Here is an 8304-nt window from a genome sequence, read left to right as displayed (position 1 = left end):
CCTAATGGTCCTTTCTAGCAATCTCTCCCATCATTCTACTCTGTACACTTTGTTCTAGCCAAACTAGATTCTTTGTTGTTTTCTAAACTTGCCATGTGATTTCTCTACTTCCTTCCTCCTTACCATATTAAATCACATAAAAATCCTGCTAATCCTTGGTTTATTTCCATGAATCATTTTCTGATCTCTCCAACAAGATGAGATATTTACCTTCATTGAATCTGGTGTTTATTTATACTTTTCTTATGGTATTTCTGGCATATTTTATTTGTGATAATTCTTTACTTGTCTTCTACCATTAGCAAGTTCCTTAAGGGCCAAACTGTTTTCTCTTTCTACCTCCTTTAGCATGGTATCTTGTGCATGACAAAATATGCAGCAAGTGTTCATTGAATTGCTGAAGTAGTGATGACTGGTTGTCATGTGATATGACAAATTTCATCCAAATCTCAATTTTCTTTACTTTTTCAGCTGGTATCATGGGGAACTTGAAATAAGTTGTTTTTGAGCGGGCTAAAATGGAGACACCACCCTCTTCACACTCCCTTTGCTCTAACCCTCCAATTACTTGGAGTTTGGACAGCATTCCATTTTTCTATTCCTCCTTGCCTTTGCCAATGCTGTTTTCCCTCTTGGATTGTTGTTCTCTCCCTGCCCCATGTGTCCTAATTGAACTTGCCTTTGAAGACTACTCAGGGGTCATTCAACTGATCACCTCCCCAGGCTGGTTGTATCTTTCTCCTCAACACAGCTGGAGCCCCTCTATACTGTGTTATCACAGCATTTATCAGATCTTTTATGTTTTCCTTATTAGACAGTGATTTCCTTTGACCTGTGTCTGTGTCCCCAATACTTATTTTGTTTAGTGTCTTAGCACTGAATAGATGTTCAGTTTGGCAAAAGCCTTCCCTGCCACCTCTTCTGTTCCCAGTCTAAGTTGGGTATACACACAGTGCTATGGGGCAAAGAGGGAGCGCCTAAGTCAAACAGTTCTTCCCTATTGTTGTTAAAAATGAGGAAATGTAGGCCAGGCACGGTGGCTCATGCCTGTAATCCCAGCACTTTGGGAGGCCAAGGCGGGTGGATCACTTGAGGTCAGGAGTTCGAGACCAGCCTGGCCAACATGGTGAAACCCCGTCTCTACTAAAAATACAAAAAAGCTGGGCATGGTGGCACATGCCTGTAATCCCAGCTGTTCGGGAGGCTGAGGCAGCCAAATTGCTTGGACCCAGGAAGCAGAGGTTGCAGTGAGCCAAGATTGTGTCACTGCACTCCAGCCTGGGCAACAGAGTGAAACTCTGTCTGAAAAAAATAAATAAATAAAGAGATGTCCAGGCTGCTGATGTGAAAGATCTCATTTTTTCTTCTGTGCTGTGAGAAATATATAAACTGCTACCTCCCTCTTTATGTACTGATACAGAGTATAATTTGCACTCATTTTCCAGTTACTTTATAAGTACTCTTGAATTGTTTTATGAGGTGTGTAAATATCCCAAGGGCAAGGGCTGTGCTTACCTCTCTCCAGTGCTCTAGTGTCTGCTACAGGTACTATAATCAGATAGAGACACAGTAAATGTTGACAAAAAGGGCTGTAGAATCCTGAAACAGTGACACCAATTAAAAATATTTATATATCTTTTTTCCGTTCTTTCCCCTTGCTGTCAGTATGCATACATTTTATATATCTTTATCATTGGTGGCTAATTTTCAGTTTGGCCAGGCAGTAAACTATATGTCTTACAGACATTATCTCATTATGTTAAGAGCAACCCTATGAGGCAGTACCACTATTATCTGCAATTTCTTTTCCAGAGAAGGAAACCAAGGCTTAGAGGAGCTTAAAAATATGTTCATTCCACATTAGTAAATTCAGAGCTGGAGTGAAAAAAATGGTGGCTGTTTGATTCCAAATATTTCACCTTGGCTTTCTGCCTGCTCATACTTTCCTGAATAGTACTCTTCTCCTGCATCAGCCCAACTTTGGTGCTGCTAACCCCTGATTTATTAAAGAATCACTTGCTGTTGGTTTGGCCTTAGGTAAGGAGATTAGAAATTCAAGTTATTGGACTTCTTTTTTTCTGACCACCGATACCTGATTGGAGGATTAAAAGTTGAGATCATTTATTTTGACCAATCTAATATTCTTATTATAAGTTTTAATAACATAATCTTTATTTCTTAATTAAATATGGTCAATTCATTTAACAAATATTTATTGAGCATTTACTGCATTATGCCAGGCTTTGTTCTAGGTGCTGGGGCTACAGGAGAGACCAACACAGGTCAAAAAAATTTCTTAGAGCTAAAATCCATTTTAAAAAAAGAGGTGGGAGGAAGAAGAAACAAAGGAGGAGAAGAGAAAAATAAATTATTATCTACTAGTAAAAATTATAATGTCCTAAAGCAATATTAAGAGTTTTCACACTTTGACTAGGGAAGGGTTAAAAATTGAATTATCTCATCAGTCTGTGCAAGAAACAAAGTAATGTAATGGAATATATTGACAATTAGAATAAATCTAAACCAGCAGGTCCAGATGGTAGTTATCTTGGATAAGTTAAGAAATTGCCTAATGAATATATTAAACTAATTATGTTCCTTTTTCAAAAAAAGTATGAACTGTTAAGTTAGGAAATAAGGGAAAAAAGTCATTTTCCAGTTAAATGTAATAATGATGTGGGTAGTTGTTATCCAGTATAGATAAGATACATAATTTAACAAAAGTAAAAATAACCAATGATTATTTAAAAAATGGAAATAAGCAATATATAAAATTTATAACCCATGTTTCTAAATCTCCTTACCACACGCAGTTACTTTAGAGATTGGAATGTGGGGGTGGTACCACATATCATTCCATGTGGAGTTGCCATCCAGCTCCTAGGAAAAACACTCTAATGCACTGTCCTGTCATTCAGATTCATTTGTGTATACAAATTTAAAGTATGCCTTAGCTATGTGGAAATACATGAAGACATCCCCAATAGGAACAGAGGCTATTTATTCAGAGCTTGCTATAGCCAGGGAGTCAGCCTCCATCACTTGTATTTTGCAGAGACTCAAATATAGGCAAAGTAGTGGGAAATCTTTATAGTGAAAAAAAGAGAAGATTTTAGGCATACTCCCATTGGAGGCTGTTAACATAGGAAGCTGAAAATGAGTTAACTAGAATCTAGTGGGCATCCTATGTGATTGATTTAGGGAACATACTTGGCTTTTTCTTGTTGGTCCTGAAGAGAACCAGGACCAACAAAAGAGGTCAAAGAGAGGGAAGAGAGGGCAAAATTAGGGAAGCTGGCAGTTACCAAGTCCATACCATTCTGAGCCTATTGCTGCAAAAGTTGTGGTTCGGCTTCCAAGGCTGACTGCTGCCAGAGTTTTGTCATACATGGCATGGCCACTGTCCATTTGTATATTCAGACTCTCAGCCATATAAAATATCCAATTTCCATCAAAAATTAAAATCACAATGATAATATGAATTTTGTCTCTTGGTGCTATTCCTGTTCACACTCAGAAAGTTAAGAACAAGGCTTACATTGGCTTATGTTGGACCCTACCGCACCAAACTCAGAGAAGGACTGACACTTTAAAATCATTAAACAATAGGTAGGATGCCTGAAAATATGCTTCTGATTGTCAAGGAGATATTTACACATACATATACTAGCCAGTCTCTCCAACAGTACTTGGGAGAATCATTAAATCCCTGTAGTTTTTCACACTAAACAAGCTACATAAAATACCCCAAAGCAAATTAATCATTGTACTGCAGAAGGTCAGCCCTTGTGGTTTTTGGTTTGAGGCTCATGTTGGAAAACCTACGGTCTTTTTCTCTGTCTGTAGCAGCTTAATATGATATCACTTTTGTCCCACAATTATACTGGTTTCTCATATCATAGTTTTAGCTGCTTTGCAGGGTGATTGCCTGAGATGTTCTCCAGGATTCCCCAAGCTGAATTTCAGGTGTACAAAAAAATTTATGTAAGAACATCCCAAACAAACACTTCAAATTTGCTGATTATATGTCCAGAGTTAGAAGAGAATAAACAGAGAAGCTTAATTCCATTTATGTTTATATTTCTATTTGCCATTAAAGACTTTGATTTTAAACTATCTTGGTTTCAACAATGATAAAGAAAAAAGGCTTTTCTACAGTTTTAGAAAAACTGGCTAGGGGCTGGGTGCAGTGGCTCATGCCAGTAATCCCAGCATTTTGGGAGGCTGAGGCAGGTGGATCACTTGAGGTCATGAGTTCAAGACCAGCCTGGCTAACATGGTGAAACCCTGTCTCCACTAAGAAAAAATACAAAACATAGCTGGGCATGGTGGTGCGTGCCTGTAGTCCCAGCCACTCGGGAGGCTGAGGCAGGAGAATTGCTTGAACTCAGGAGGTGAAGGTTGCAGGGAACCGAGATTACACCACTGCATTCCAGCCTGGATGACAGAGTGAGACTCCATCTCAAGAAAAAAAAAGAAAAACTGGCTAGGGTTTATCACTTGGGGGGCAAAGACAGAATCTAATGTGCTAAAAGTAAATAGTTGAAGCGATTCTCATGCCTCAGCCTCCCGAGTAGCTGGGATTACAGGTGTGTGCCACCACACCCCGCTATTTTTTTTTTTTTTTTTTTTAGTAGAGATGGGGTTTCACCATATTGCCCAGACTGGTCTTGAACTCCTGACCTCAGGTGATCTGCCTGCCTCGGACTCCCAAAGTGTTGGGATTACAGGCATGAGCCACTGTGCCCAGCCGAATTGTGTACTTTAAATGGGTGAACTGTGATATGTCAATTATATCTCAATGAAGTTGTTACCAAAGAAATTAGCAAAACATTATAACAGTTTATAACCTAGGCATTTGGGTTCAAATTACTGTCTTTGTGGTTCTCACACCGTTCTTTAATCTCGTGAGATTGCTTTTAGAGAGAAAGGCCACATAACATAGTGGTCAAAGAGCAAGGGCTTTGGAATCAGACTTTTGGCTTCAGCACTTTCAAGCTATGTATCTTTGAGCAAATTATCTCACCTTTCTAAGTTTTGTAAACTGTAAATTGAGACTAATATCAATCTCTTTGGGCTATTGTTAGGAGCCCATAGCAAATATGTAATAAGTGTTAGCTACTATTAATGTTAAAACAAATTGACTTCCCATCAGCATGGGCTATCTAAAATAGGGATGAACAAATCCTGCCTGTGAGCAAAGCACCATGCAGAATGATTGCAATGGAAAGCAACTCCAGAAGTTCATTTCAACAAAGATCTAGTGAGTGGTAGGCACTCAGCAGGGGATGTGGTGGGGCTGGGAGGAGGTTAAAATAAAATATAGCTCCCTCAGCCCCCAGGAATTTACTGTCTGGTGGGTGGCACTAGGGGAAGAGGGTGTACCTCTTCATACCAGTGATTTTAATACATTTTTGAGATATGGGTTTGCACCAAGTATTCAAGAGCAAGAGGAGAGACAAATGAAAATAATTCATGGGAAGGTATACTGAAGGAGATGAGACCCAAGCTGAGTTTTGAAGAATGAGAAAATTTAGCCTGGTAAAGAAAGGCCGGGAGAGTTTCTCTGGTGGTAGAAACAGCACAAGGAAATGCCTGAAGAGCCCACTTACATGCGAACTCTCAAATTGCTATCTCCCAAATTCTGGGTTCCTATGTCAAATGCAAACTGAAAATCTTCATTTGGATGACTAATAGACTTTTTAATTTTTTTCAAACTTTTTAAGTTCAGGGGTACGTGTGCAGGATGTGCACGTTTGTTACATAGATAAATGTGTGCCATGATGGTTTGCTATACAGATCATCCTATTACCTAGGTATTAAGCCCAGCATCTATTAGCTGTTCTTCCTGATGTGCTCTCTCCTTCCATCTCTACCCTCCAACAGGCCCCAGTGTGTGTTGTTTCCCACCATGTGCTATCAATCAGCTCCCAGTTATAAGTGAGAACATGCAGTGTTTGGTTTTCTGTTCCTGTGTTAGTTTGCTTAGGATAATGGCTTCCAGCTCCATCCATATCCCTGCAAAGGACATGATCTCATTCCTTTTTATAGCTGCATAGTATTTCACGGTGTATATGTACCACATTTTCTTTATCCAGTCTATCATTGATGGGCATTTAGGTTAGTTCCATGTCTTTGCTATTGTGAAGAGTGTTGCAGTGAACATATGCATGCACATATCTTTATAACAGAATGATTTATAATCCTTTGGGTATATACCCAGTAATGCGATTGCTGGGTCAAATGGTATTTCTGCATCTAGGTCTTTGAGGAATTTCCACACTGTCTTCACAATGGTTAAGCTAATTTACACTCCCACCAACAGTGTAACAGTGTTCCTTTTCCTCCACAATCTTGTCAACGTCTATTGTTTCTTCTTTTTAATAATTGCCATTCTGACTGGTGCGAGATGGTATCTCATTGCGGTTTTGATTTGCATGTCTCTAATAATCAGTGATGTTGAGCTTTTCTTCATGTTTGTTGGCTGCATATATGTCTTCTTTTGAGAAGTGTCTGTTCATATCCTTTGCCCACTTTTTAATGGGTTTTTTTTTCTTGTAAATTTATTTAAGTACCTGGCAGATGCTGGATATTAGACCTTTGTCAGATGAATAGATTGCAGAAACTTTCTCCCATTCTGTAGGTTGTCTGTTCACCCTGATGATAGTTTCCTTTACTGTGCAGAAGCTCTTTAGTTTACTTAGATCCCATTTGTCAATTTTTGCTTTAGTTGCAATTGCTTTTGGTGTTTTAGTCATGAAATCTTTGCTGGTGCCTATGTCCTGAATGGTATTGCCTAGGTTGTCTTCCAGGGTTTTTATAGTTTTGCTTTGTTTGTTTGTTTTTTGAGACAGAGTCTCACTCTGTTGCCCAGGCTGGAGTGCAGTGGCACGATCTTGGCTCACTGCAACCTCTGCCTCCCAGGTTCAAGTGATTCTCCTGCCTCAGCCTCCCGAGTAGCTGGGGCTACAGGTGTGTGCCACCACTCCCAGCTAATTTTTGTATTTTTAGTAGAGACAGGGTTTCACCATGTTGGCCAGGCTGGTCTTGAACTCCTGACCTCAAGTGATCCACCCACCTTGGCCTCCCAAAGTGCTGGGATTTCAGGTGTGAGCCACCACGCCTGGCCAAGTTTTGGATTTTACATTTAAGTCTTTAATCCATCTTGAGTTAATTTTTGCATATGGTGTAAGGAAGGGGTCCAGTTTCAATTTTCTGCATATGGCTAGCCAGCTATCCCAGCACCACTTATTAAATAGGGAATCCTTTCTCCATTTCTTGTTTTTGTCAGGTTTGTCAAAGATCAGATGGTTGTAGATGTGTGATCTTATTTCTGGGCCTCTATTCTGTTCCATTGGTCTATGTGTCTGTTCTTGTACCAGTACCATGCTGTTTTGGCTACTGTAGCCCTGTAGTATAGTTTGAAGTTGGGTAGCATGGTGCCTCCAGCTTTGTTCTTTTTGCTTAGGATTGTCTTGGCTATTTGGGCTCTTTTTTGGTTTTATATTTTTCTAGTTCTGTGAAGAATGTTGATGGTAGTTTAATGGGAATAGCACTGAATGTATAAATTGCTTTGGGCAGTATGGCCATTTTCATGGTATTGATTCTTCCTTTCCATAAGCATGGAATGTTTTTCCATTTGTTTGTCTCATTTCTGATTTCTTTGAGCAGTGATTTGTAGTTCTCCTTGAAGAGGTCCTTCACTTCCCTTGTTAGTTGTATTCCTAGGTATTTTATTCTTTTTGTGGCAATTGTGAATGGGAGTTCATTCATGATTTGGCTCTCTGATTGCCTGTTGTTGGTGTATAAGAATGCTAGTAATTTTTGCACATTGATTTTGTATCCTGAGACTTTGCTGAAGTTGCTTATCAGCTTAAGAAGCCTTTGGGCTGAGACAATGGGGTTTTCTAGATATAGGATCATGTCATCTGCAAACAAACATAGCTTGGCTTCTTCTCTTCCTATTCAAATATGCTTTATTTCTGTCTCTTGCCTGATTGCCCTGGCCAGAACTTCCAATACTGTGTTGAATAGGAGTGGCAAGAGAGGGCATCCTTGTGTTGATTTTCAAGGGGGATGTTCTAGCTTCTGCCTATTCAATATGATATTGGCTGTGGGTTTGTCATGTATGGCTCTTATTATTTTGAGGCATGTTCCTTCAATACCTAGTTTATTGAGAGTTTTTAACATGAAGGGATGTTGAAGTTTATCAAAGGCCTTTTCTACATCTATGGAGATAATCATGTGGTTTTTTTCTTTAGTTCTGTTTATGTGATGAATCACATTTATTGATTCGTGTGTGTT

This window comes from Pan paniscus, chromosome 7, assembly GCF_029289425.2.
Source record: "Pan paniscus chromosome 7, NHGRI_mPanPan1-v2.0_pri, whole genome shotgun sequence".
In the NCBI taxonomy this organism is placed as follows: domain Eukaryota; kingdom Metazoa; phylum Chordata; class Mammalia; order Primates; family Hominidae; genus Pan; species Pan paniscus.
Note: the sequence above shows the minus strand (reverse complement) of the source record.